Source organism: Halictus rubicundus, unplaced genomic scaffold (assembly GCF_050948215.1).
Source record: "Halictus rubicundus isolate RS-2024b unplaced genomic scaffold, iyHalRubi1_principal scaffold0042, whole genome shotgun sequence".
Lineage (NCBI taxonomy): Eukaryota > Metazoa > Arthropoda > Insecta > Hymenoptera > Halictidae > Halictus > Halictus rubicundus.
The window spans coordinates 816,889-830,124 of record NW_027488583.1 but is presented as its reverse complement, the minus strand read 5'-3'; the positions used below and the strand labels follow the sequence as shown (position 1 = coordinate 830,124).

At 44.3% G+C, this 13,236-nt stretch overlaps 1 pseudogene; it reads left to right on the top strand.

Annotated features, from left to right (window-relative positions):
- Positions 1-37: 37 nt before the first annotated feature.
- Positions 38-2,959, top strand: LOC143363365 (uncharacterized; annotated as a pseudogene).
- The last annotated feature ends 10,277 nt before the right edge of the window (positions 2,960-13,236 follow it).

The following is a 13,236-nucleotide window of genomic DNA, read 5'->3' as shown; positions in this document are numbered from 1 at the left end:
GGTGGTGGTATAGGAGGTTTTTGTACATAGGATGAGGATGCGGATAAATCTATCGGGGAGGTTGATGAAGGTATAGGTGTTACGGGTGCATGTGAGGGATTGGAAAGCAATCCCCCCGTTGTTCCCCGTTGTTCTGGCGAATTTGCTTCTAGAAGCTGTAGTAGCTCCTCATCGGAGCCAACGGGAGTAGGCGACCTAATGATGCGGCGTTTCCGTCGCTGTGGTGCCTCTTCCGACGAGGTGGTTTGGTACCTCGCCGGTTTATGAATCGTCCTCCCTAGTCGACGGTCTCGAATCTCAAAAACATATCAAAAATAATATAATGATATACCGATAAAGTATATAATATTTTAGATTAATTATATCATAGAGGAGACTGAAACTTACCGATTCCATTGTCTTTGAAATGCCTTCCATTGCTGCTTTCGGAATGTTGCATTCACGAATGCACGATAGCGAATAACCGTAGCGATTTTCATATTTCTGCGTGCGGTCGTTTTAAAACAAATGACATTCATATTTCGCGCCAACTGTGAGCATGCCCTTAAGGATATAACACAATTGTTCAGGATTCAAGCTGTGGAATTCGGTGCCTATTGTCTAACTGGCGACCGCTATTTCATACGGTTTTTGTCGCATATGTCAACACGCGGCAAGAGCGCGTGTCGCCGTTCCTCGATATCGCGTAGCAACCGTTTCAATTCTCATTGGCCGAATTTCACAGCTTGAATACTTCAAATTGAGACAAACAAGGATCGTCCGATGTGCGAGCTCCAATCACGGTGCTCCACATTCGACGGTCTTTGTTATTTAAGGCACCTGCGTATGCCTTCTCGCTCTCTTAACGTTCTGAACGCTCAGTCAATCACAAGGTATCGCTCTACACGTTTGCTCATCTGTCCGCTCTCGTCTCGATAAGTAGAGATTCTCATCTCTCGCGCTCTGAGACTCTCGCGATTTCGCATTATTCGGTAGCAATATTCTCGCGATCTCCCGCGCCGCGTTACGTGCACTCTGCTTCGCGTCAAGATTTCCGGCGTCCGCGTAAAAGATTTCCGTCTCGCGGCGGCACGCGTTTCGTGCCGCTCAAGATTTCCTCTTCGCGATCCGACGGCAGAAGTTTGCACACGCAAGATCTCCGTCCGTTCGCCGACTCGCGACTCTCGTTCGCGCGTTCTCTCTCGCGCTCGCGAGTGCCTCGCACCTCGTGCGTCGTACGACCAGAACCCACCGAATAAAGTGCAATTTTTTCCGAAAAAGGAAAGGTTTGATTCTCCCGTCTCTCCTTGCCTCCTCGCGCGCTCATTTCTGAGTGCTCCCGGCCCCCCGGCGACTCCGACCTTCGGTCGACGCCAAACAACAATAATACGCGTAAATATTAATGCACACATTATTAATTTAATTAATTTAATTCTTAATTTTTAATTTTAATTCATTAATTTCTTTTAACGCTATAATATCTATAACTTTTAATTTATGATGCGCGTATGTTAGGTGTTGCGCGTTACGCGATCATGCGCAGTGCAGTTTGCGACACCAGACCGGGAACAACACCTCTCACGACGAAGGTGTCGGTGTTTCGACACGCGCACTGATTCCGTCTTGTTTGATTAGTGATTCCTTTGTTAGTTAATTACTAATTATTAAGTTCGTGAATTAACTCTGAAGCGGTGAAGACTGGATGAGCAGTGGATTCGAAGGAAGGAAGGATAGAAGCAGAGAAAACGCCAGATAAGTATTGCCACGTGGTATTGTTACCAATATACGTAACAAATTATTATATATTTTGTATATTCTTTATTCAGTTTTCTTTTACACCCATGGATCGAGTTTTGAAGAAGTCGGTTTCGCGAAAACCGTATAATCAATTAAGCCCTAGGCAGAAACGAAATATTCGGCGCGACATAACCTTAAATTTGAGGAAGTATTCACGTGACAATGAATTACAAAGTCCCCCTAATGTTGATAATCTGCAGGACATTCCCAGCACGTCTTCTTTATCCGTGCCTGTCAGTAATAATAATAATGAAAGTCTGGTTAATATTCCCACCACATCTTCATTCACGCATGATCTACCTCTTCTACCTCTTCATGCGATGATGTGGTTTGGGAGTCCGCTGGTACTGTTTCAGAAGTATCATTTCTTGATCGTTTGGCATCTTGCTTTGTGGACAATAATTTAACGCACACTCAGGGGAACAACATCTTATCTCTTCTACGTACCCATTCGTGTTTTTCTAGTTTGCCGAAAGATATAAGAACGCTCATTGGTACACCATGTACCAGTGTCGTCACCACTGTGGTAGAACCAGGAGAGTATGTTCATTTTGATGTAGAGTTGGAAATAGTTAAACAGTTATCTCAATGTTCTCCAGTAATTCCTGGAGAGTTGCAATTATATTTTCATGTGGATGGATGTAGTTTAGATAGTTCCAATACAATTCAAATTTGGCCTATTTAAGTCAGAATTGTAAACATCTTAAATATTAAACCCATTGTAGTAGGGATTTATAAAGGCACTCAAAAAACCGAGGATTGTAATAATTATCTTCAAAAATTTGTCTCTGACATAAACTTGATAATGTCAAATGGAGGCATTACGTTTCACGAGAAAAAAATTCCAGTCGTATTAAGGTGTTTTATTGCTGATGCACCAGCTCGAGCCTTTATACTTCATCACAGAGGCCATATGTCTCATCGACCTTGTTCCAAGTGCAAAGTTTGTGGTACACAGGAAAGAGGTCGTCAGGTTTGCAATGGTATTACACATCCTTTACGAAGTGATGAAGAATATACCAGGTGTTCCGACGAGGATCATCATAAAGATGGTCAAAGTCCATTAGCTTTGATGCCAATAGGAATGGTATCAGAGGTGCCATTCGAGTATATGCATCTCGTATGTCTAGGTGTCTTCTCGACAAATTTTCACAATCTCAGACAGAATGAGAGGGATCAATAAATATTGTCCATCCGAGTTTGCAAGGCGTCCTAGATCAATAGATTTATTTTCCAAATTTCAAGCAACAGAATTTCGGCAATTTCTTTTGTATACTGGTCCATTTGTCACCTATGGAGTGCTGAAGGATAATGTATATCGACACTTCTTGTTTCTGCACAGTGCCATAAGAATAATGGTTTCACGGGTTTTTGTTAGCAAATATTTAAACTTTGCAGAAGTAGCTTTGCAACAATTTGTTCGTCGTTGTGAAAAGTTCTATGGCCCAACTTTTAATTCTTATAATGTCCACGGTCTTCTCCACTTGGCGGATGACGTCAGACGTTTTGGTACATTAGATTCATTTTCTGCTTTCCCGTATGAAATCAAAATGTCCATTTTTAGAAAATATTGCAGAAAGCCAGGACAACCCCTTCAACAATTGAGTTCAACAAGAGATAGAACATCATGGCAGTAATAAGGGAGGTGGTGATTCTTCAACCACCATTCAGGCATCTATGATGTTTCTCAATAGTAGTAGTGCTATTTCTTACCGCAAACTTCAAATTCATAACTTATTGCTTGGCACAGACGAGCGCGATAATTGCTGCATTTTACACGATGGTACAGTTTGTATAATTTCATCTATTAGTCCCCATGAAAATTCTTTTCGCTTAGGTGTACACAGATTTCTACAAGTTGATGAATTCTGTGATATCGCCTTGTCATCTCCAGCATTAGAAATTTTTAAATGCGATACTTCGAGCACTGAAATAACATATGTTAGCCAGGAAGATGTTAGGGCAAAATGTTACCGAATGCCATTGGAGGCCATGGACGATTCCAACGAATCATCGACGGATGAAGAAGACGATAACATATTGGGAATGTCCCAGTGGGTTATCGCTGTGCTGGTTCATTTTGAAACAGTATAATTTATTCCAAGTTGCACATCGTACATTACATATTTCTCGTGTTATGGTAAATTGTAATGTTATTATATATAGATATGAGAGAAATAAGATACGCATGGAAAACAAATAACTTTATGTTATAATCAATAATATCTTCCGTGCAGTATTGTATAGTATTATTTTAGTACTCTAAACTTTGTAACGGTACGCGTCTCGCTCGGGATGCGTAGCGAGACGGGTAAGCTCTCCCCGGATTGGCTCAGCGGCCAGGGTTCTTTGGGGAGGGGGGTGGACAGGTAGTTAAATGAGACACCTGGTTGAAATAATAAAACTAAACAGAATTTATTGCATCCACGGCGGTTTGGCCGATTTCCAGATTACCGGTGGCCCCGGCCCGAATCGGTCCGATGATCTGGCCCGTCTCTGGACCGGCCTAGTGTACAGAAACGAAAATAAAATGTACGGTGGACGCTCGATGCGTAACGAACGCTTAACCTACGCCCCCGTGAACCCCTTATCTTAATTAATAGCATAATTAACAACCTATTTATTAGCCCCGAACCGAACGGTCGGTTCTCTATAACTAATTAACTCTTCGCGGGAGCGGCGGGGCTCCGTATCGACGGATCCGGTTTGAACCTCGCGGTGGGTTCCCGGATTTCGCGGCGGGCGCCGTCCGCCGGTGGACGGCGGCAGAAAACGGAGCAATCTTCGGTTCGGTACGCGGTACGGCGGCGCGGAGAGCGCGGGGCGAGCCGGGTTCGCTCAACGTCGGCCCGACGATCGGGTATTCTCGGCGCGGTCCCGAATCCCCACGATTCCCGTCGCGCGGTCGCCTCGGCGAGGAGATCGGAACGGCCGCGGCCCAGCAAATGATGGTGGATTGGCGACGTTTCCTGCGTCGGCTGGGCTCGCGGGGCGCCGAGAGGATTCGCGGGATTCGCGGAACGCCCCGTTTGTCGTCCCCGCGCGGCCGTGGCTCGAGTACGTAGACATAGACGTAAACCTCGCGCCTACGACTCGAGACCGGCGAGGTCGCTCGTCCCCGGTAGTATACCGCGAGGCGAACTCCGCACGCTGCTGCGAGGAGACTAGACTCCTGGAGCGAGGCGCGGAATCTCCGGTCAGGAGCGCGGGATGCGGGAACAGGTCCGAGGAGTGGGGAGGACGGACCGGAGTGTCGAAACTACGGTGCTCTGAAAAGAGCAGGCCGTCGATCGACTGCCTCCCAGAACCTACTGGCGGTCTCGGTTTTGGCGTATGGGACGTAAACCCACGTACGCCTCGGCCGGTCCCAGCGCTTCGGCGTGTTCGTCCGGTAGTATACCGAGGCTGGCACGATTCTGCGCGGCTGCGAGAGGACCTGGGCTCGGGTGTTCGCCTGAGAGCTGCTCCAGACCAACTCCGCTCTCGGGTGGTTTCGTCGCGATCTTTATAGCCCGAGCGCGGACCTCGTATGCTCGTTCGCGAATCTTCGGCACATGTCGATTGGTCCGCGCCCGGGCCGGATTCGCGGCTGGTTCTCGCGGCTGATTGGCGCGGGCCTGGTCGAAAACTCGACGGCAACGAGACGTATGTGTCTCGTTGCAACTTTATATAGTACTCACAAATATTTTGAATTATTTCAGATACCTATTTTTCCGAGAATGCTTTACTACCAGGATTAACACCGAAAGTAATTTACATTCAATGTAAGGATACAATGCTGTATCCTTGGCTAGCAGCTAAAGTAAATCAGCTTCAATTAGATGTCTGCATATATAATTTTTCATTAATATATCCATTCCAAGAACTAAAGGTAAACAAAAGGATATTATATTCTTAATAACAGAACATGAACAGTTAGGATCACAGGCTTGGTTGGATGCCTATCATCTATCATCTGTATTTACTTCGAGATCCTGTCTGCACTGTGCTGTGTAGTTATAATTGAAGACATTTCATCTCATAAGTGGAAATGGCAAAGTGAGTATATACATTATCCGAGAATTAAAAAAATTTTTTTTTCTTCGAAATATATCGATTGTACAATGAGAACAGAACACATATCCATATCACGTTCTAATGTAAGGCCCTTTTTGTTTGTAGGAAGGGGAAACTTCAAGAGTGGTGTGCTGTCCGTGTCCGCTGATGAGAGGAAGCATAGCAAAAATAAATAAATAAATATATTGTTAATGAACTCTTCTTAAGCATCCCTACACCTTATTTTCCATTCGAGGGTTTTATTTCCATTATTTTAAGATTTGAATATTTTTTTTTTATTTTATAACAGTTTTGTTATGATAATTGAATTTTATATCATTTTTATTTCCTTCATGTAACTTGTACAGTTCATTTTTTTTAATTTTATTGTCTATTCGTATTCTTTCTTAAGATTATAAATATGAAACAAATAAATAATATAATACAAATATATGTAAAATAAAAATAGATTAAGATTAAAATAAATACGTTTGTAAATTAAATTTTCCCTCTCGTCGTTTATTCCGATTTTTCCCGATATTTACTTTCAGAACAAGGTTACCCCATTCTTATTGCGACGGAACTGCCCTCTATAACGAAGGCTGTTCGAAGCGAAAGTTTGGCACGAATATGGCGTGGCAGACTTTCTACTGGAATACATATGGTAATGCGGAGGCAGATAGATGTCAGAGACACTTCCAAGTCAAATTTTAGTGGCAGATTCAAAGCATTTTGCTTACTGGGTTATTTCTCCTTCGGTTAAAGCGAATACTGATGGGAATTCTTCTTGGTTCATACTGTCTGTAAGTCTTGATGCCAATCCCTCATACAGGACATCGTATTGTTCGAATTTACAAGTGAATTTTGGTTAAGGCTTCCAGTAAGTGTACCCGTCGTCGTCATCTAAGCAGGTTCCGCTTTGGAAAATGCATATGGTTCCCGATTTTAACATTATCGTGTTTGCTTCTAATTGTACAGGTAGAGAAGCTGTTCGTAATGTTATCGTTGCTACGGTCTGTACGATGACTTTATCCCAAGATCCATATGGGTCTGAGAATTGGACTCCTTGGCATTTGCCATTGCTGTTTAGTTCTCCTGCTAACGTGAAGGGCCTGGTTACCGCGGAGTTGACCTTTAAACCGCTGAGATATGTGTTTCTTCCCACGGACATAGTGCCGTACAGGTGCATTCTTCTGCACTCTTCTTCTGTTATCAGTTCTAAATATTCGCTTATCCCGTTTTGTACTGCCGATATATGAGAATGCATACCGCAGTAGCTGACTGTTCTAGATATTACGACCTTGCATTGGATGATGTCCGCGTAACTGTAATCTGATAGCTGTAGTGGCTGAATGTAGAATTCTTCCGCCCTTGTAGCGACGTGGTCAATGTTACAGTCGTCAACGGTCTTGAGAGATAAGGTAGTCACGTTTAAAACATTTTCTGTAAGCAAACGCATCGTTCTTCTAATGCTTATACAAATGATTATCGCGTTATCTTTTAAGTTGTTATAGTAGAGTTATAGGAATTAGCATGATAATAACGAAAGAGTGCCTGTTGAAGGTATTCTGAATTATTATGTGAGTGAAGAAGCATTTCATCTTGTTATCTATTTTGCATCCGTTAGTTTGGAGTAAGGTTCTTCGCTTAGTTATTTCTATGAATAATACTATCGGTGTGTTAGTTGTGACAATAGTGGTAGAAACATTCTGCTATGAAATTTTAGATATTTTTATTTAGATAGGGCCATGGTCCGATGGATTAGCATGCTTCTCATATTGTTGCAGCAGTATCCTTCTAGCAAAAGGAATGTCCTATGATTTTTATTGGGGTAATTATTTTTTTACGCATTTGTATGGGTATGTATGAGTGTTTATTTCATGAGGTATGTGTATGTTAGATAATATACTACGTTGAAGAAAATGTATATATGGTGGTGGGTGTCCTTGTCATCATCGGGTGATCACTTCCTGGGCGTAGCCCGTATGAATTAACCACCACTCGTCTGCATTCATCTCGAAGTGCTCCTCTATGCACTCCGTACAGTCGTATGCCTGGCGGACTCTTCCTAGTTGTAGGCCGCAGTCTCGGCATTTTGCGAATGACCGGGCCGTGTCTAGCTGGCACATAATGTGCCAGCCGCCTTGTTCGTAATACCACTGCTCCCGCTGCGTTAGGCGGCCATAGCAGGTCCTACACAGCGTATGCTGATGGCAGATGTATGACGGCTCTTGCAACGGTACGACCACGCAATGCAGATTTAGCAAGTTCCGGTATGTTTCGGGGTAGTCGGTTGGCACCACCCCGTCTATTGGCCCGTAAAACTCTTCCAGTTCTTCCTCTTCTGGGCGGTAACTTGGCCTTGGAATGGGCATGGTTTGTCATCGTCTGTCCTGTCGTCTTCCGTCGTATCGTATCGTTAGTCGGGTCTACGGTGTGCTAATTTTAGTATATTTATGTGTAGCGTACAAGGATTTCCTTTGATTAGAATCTTTACATTTTGATTAGGTAGCATTTCTATAACTTTGTGAGGTCCAGTATACTGATCGCTGAATTTGCCTTTGACCGATTCCTTTAACAAATATACGAGATCCGTTACTTTCAAGTTTTGTGGGTTAATTTTCTGATCATAGTAGTATTTCGATTTTGCTTTAGCGGCGTTCAGATTTTTAGATGCCGTCTTTTGTAATTCCTTGATGGTCATATGCACATCTCGGAGGTAATCCGCATATGTGGATTCTAGGTTTTCTTTTACTGGATCACTGCTGGTTGGTTCACGAGCAATTTTTCCATAAACTAATTCATGCGGAGAAAACTTAGTTTCTTCATGTACTGATGTATTATATGAGAACATGGCCAAGTCTAGCCAGTCATCCCAATTGTTTGCATTGTTCACATACTGTTTTAGGTTGTAACGGTGCGCGTCTCGTGCGGGAAGCGCGACGAGACGTGCGAGCCCTCCCCGGATTGGCTCAGCGACCAGGGTTCTTTGGGGAGGGGGGATAAGGTAATTCAATGAATACACTCGATTAACGGAGTAATAAAGAAAAGAGAAAACGTTTATTGATTATACGGTGTTTCCGGATTCCCCGTGGGTCCGGTCACGGTCGGTTCAACGCGGGAGTCCGCCTCTCGGCCGGCCTATTATAACAAAAAGAAATGAGAACCAATAGATTGGCTTCTTTTATTGGGTTGTTCGGAAAGTAATTTCGTTTTGTTTTATGAAAATGATTGACGATTTTTTTATGGCGAATAAATATTTTATTGAATTATATATTGTCCATTCTGGTCCAATACCTTTTGCCATCTTTCTGGCAGTAGCATGATTCCACGCTCATAAAATGTTTGGTTTTTGCTGGCAAAAAACTGATCTAGGTGATTTTCGTCCTCCTCATTTGAAGTAAAGGTTTTACCGTCTCAAAAATTTTGTAGAGACCGGAACAAGTAATAATCAGAAGGTGCCAGATCTGGAGAATATGGTTGGTGTGGCAGTATATCCTATCCAAGCTGTAGAAGCTTTTGGCAAGTTAACAAACTTGTATGAGATCTCGCATTATCTTGGTGAAACACTACACCTTTTCTATTCATAAATTCTGGTCTCTTCTGTTTAAGTGAATCATTCAATTTGTCCAGCTGGTAAACAGTACACTTCAGAATTGATCGTTGTGTTGACCGGTAGAATCTAAAAAAAAAAAACGATTCCTTTAAAATCCCACCAAACAGATAGCATCACCTTTTTTTTTTTATGAATATCGGCTTTCGAAGTGCTTTGAGCCGGTTCGTCTTTTTTACTCCATGATCTCTTGCGTGTAAAATTGTTGTAGACAACCCATTTCTCGTCCCCAGTGATGATGTGCTACAAAAATGGATCATTTTCTTGACGTTTGAGAAGCAAATCACAGACGTCAATGCGATGACACAAATTTCTTTCCGTTGTAACGGGAACGAAGGGTTGTGCTGCCCTCTCCTGGATGCTCGAGTACGCCAGGGTCATTGGAGAGGGCAGCGGGATCGAAATAATTCGACAATGCTGGTTGGTCCGGCGTGGATCGGTGCGGTGTCCCGGCGAGAGATTCCCGCTGGAACCGGCGGCTACGGATAATCGTTAGTGGACGTCGGCTAATTAATCAATTACAATTGATACTAAACCTAAACTTAAGACTAATCGCAGGAAAGCTATGGTACAGACGCGAATCGAGTCTTGGTTCGCGAAACGGCGGAAACGCAGAGCGATCCTAAATCGCGTACAGTACAGGCGCAAGCGGTTCTGGACCACGAGGCGGCGGAAAGCGCGGAGCGCTTCTAAATCCCGTACGGTACAGGCGCGAGCGGTTCTGGACCGCGTGACGGCGGGAAACACGGAGCGACTGTGAAACGCGTACGGTACAGGCGCGATCGGTTCTCAATCGTGCGACGGTGGAGATAATCGGGATACCCTGGGCTGCGGATGGAAGCAGGAAACACCGCGGCTCAGCTATTTTATAGTGAATCGTTGTTTCCCTCGTTAGTGCTGAGCTCGCGGGTTCGCGATTTGCCTCGTAGCCCGACCGGCGGGACGGCCGGCTCGCCGCCCTCGGCCCGACCGCGGTGTGGGTTTGCTTGCACACGGACGTAACCCGTAGTACTCGTTCCACCGACACCAGCGTGCTCATGCATACGCACGGACGTAACCCGTAGGGTACGCGCTTACACGCGGCTGCGAGTGGTCTGGAGCTCGGAGAAGTGCCTCCGAGAGCTGCTCCAAGCCAACTCCGGTGCTGGCTTTTTTTCTTTTAATTAAAGGAGTGTAGGGTGGAGGGGGAGTTCCCGGAGCTGGCGAGCCGAAGGCTTGCCAGCGGAGATTTCTCCACCCTGTGTGAGCTGCGCGTGAGAGCCTAGGCTCTCTTATCAGCTGATTGCGTAAGAGTGGTGTTACCTATAGAGGTAGATGGATTGATATTCAATTGATTATAGTCCCGGGAAATTTGCAAAAACCCGGGAATTAATAGGAAAGAGATATGAGTAGATGTGAGAGATGGAATGAGGATGCAATTAGGCCTGAGAATTCAAGCTAAATGTTGTTAGACCCCGATTCTCCGTAGGGCTTGGTGACAAGTCCGCGGAGTGGGGGAGGAGAAAACACGAAAGACGTGAAGCTTGAATTTCACAAAGCGAATTCCGCGAAGCGGAGGTGTACATAGAGTGTAGAAGATAAAGCTAGAAGGAGGGAGGAAAGGGCATTTTGGCCCGGTATGGTAGTCTGTCCGGGGTATATTCCCCGGTTATGCGGATCAGAGTTATGCTCTTTAACTGAATAGTTAGAGATAATTTTTTCTATGTAATTACCCAGTAATGGTACGCTTGCGAGGATATGAAGTTCCTTGGTAGGGAACCGGCGATCCTTGTTGAGGATTAGATTCAGGATTTTGGATTGCACTCTTTGCGCTTTTATCTTGGTGGAAGTAGATAGGATTTTCCACCAAATGATCGATCCGTATGTGAGGGCAGGCCTGAGCCACATTAAATAAGTTAGAATGCGAAGTTTAAGTGGCAAGTGAGATGTAGGAGAAATGAATGTTTTAAGTACTTGAAGAGCTCGAAGAGTCTTAGTGGAACGGTCAGTAAGAGCCGGTATCCAACTGAGTCTATAGTCTAACATGACTCCGAGGTATTTGACCTGATTCATCCAGGCCACGGGTTCCCGGTCGATCAGAAACTGGTTACTATTTTTGAAGTTATCTAATTTAGGTTTACGTGACCTGGTGAAGAGAATAGCTTCTGATTTTAATGGATTAGGCAGTAGTTTTCAGTTTTTGAAGTAGTCAATAATGACGTCTAGATATTTTTGAACTCGGCGAAAGAGAGCCAAGCGGCTGTTTCTTGCAGATGAGGAGTAGATTGCAGTATCATCAGCATATAAGGCTACTTCGCCTTAGAGAATGAATAATAATGGGCCGAGTACCGAACCCTGGGGTACACCAGTTTGACAATTATAAGTAATGGACTTATGCGAGTTGAACCATACATAACATGTGCGTTCAAGCAGGTAGGAATTTAGTAGTCTTAAGATTGAGTGGGTGCCAGACTGTATCAAAAGCTTTAGATAAGTCTAAGAGAACCATGGCAGTGTCTCGGCGTACGTTAAGTCCGTGAGTAATGTGTTGGGTTATTCTGCCAACCTGGTGTATGATGGAATGTCACTGCCGAAAGCCAAATTTCTGATTAATGAGTAAGTTTTTTGTTTTGACAAATTCATCAATGTCGTGATATATGACTCGTTCAAGTAGCTTGCCAGGTATTGGCAGAATACTAATTGGACGGTAGCTGGCTGGATCGGCAGAGGGTTTTCCTGGTTTGTGAATTGGTACAACTTTGGCGACCTTCCATGCGACTGGGAAGTAGCAGAATTTGAAAGAGAACTTGTACAGATAGTAGAGTTGACAGAAAATTTTATGTGATGCGTTGGCCAGCATTGGTACAGTGATTATATCGGGTCCAGGAGCTTTGCTGGATTTCATGTTGCGGACGAGGTCGAAGATTTCTGTCGTCTCGAGTAGACCATTCAAAGTCATCGTAGAAGGCATTGACTATCGTTTCGTACTTGGATGAAATTCGAGACGCTTCAAGATGGACTCTTGCAAAGGAGTTTGCTAGAGCATCAGATTTCTCATGATCACTATAGATTTTGTTTCCATTGACTTCTAGAACTGGAGTAAAGGAGGAGCGCTTTTTAGCTAAAGAATGGTAAGTGGCCCAAAAGGTAGGGTCCGGTCTACTAAAGCACTGGAGCATTTTGGCCCAGGCTTGCTGTCTGATCGCAGATATGCGGGATCGAATCTGTCTGGTATATTCTTTGGCTTGATAGCAAAAGTACAGATCATTAGAGATCTGGTATAACTTGCGCATCCTTCTCCTAGTTTTTATAAAAGAGGTCAAATAATCATCATTTGCCACTGCTTTTCTCCGAGTGGCACTCGGGGAGTTGGCAAGAGTCGAGTCCCTTATCGTAGTGTCCCAAAGGGATCTAAGCAGGAATGCATTTAATGTTCCGATACATTGGTCAATGTCAGCTGTTGTATTGAATCTTGAGACAGTGTTCCAGGCAAGGGTACACTCCCTGTACTTGTCCCAGTCGGTGGACATATAGAATAGAGATCCGGAAGAGTCTTGCATTTATACAGGGTGGTACCGGCCTGATTAGCTCGAACATTGTTCCAAAGTCGGTGCTTCGCGTTCCAGTCTCCGCCAATTATATAGGGAGAACCGAAGTGTGTGATTAGTCCCAGGTCAGCCTCGATGGGGGGGGGGGCATTGCGGTTTGAAGTAGACAACTCCGACCAGAATGGAGGGATGGTCAAGTCGGATGGCCAGGAATTCCAGATCGGTATGGTCTCCGACAACTGTAAATTTAATATTGTTGTTGATAATAATAGCAACGCCTTCCCT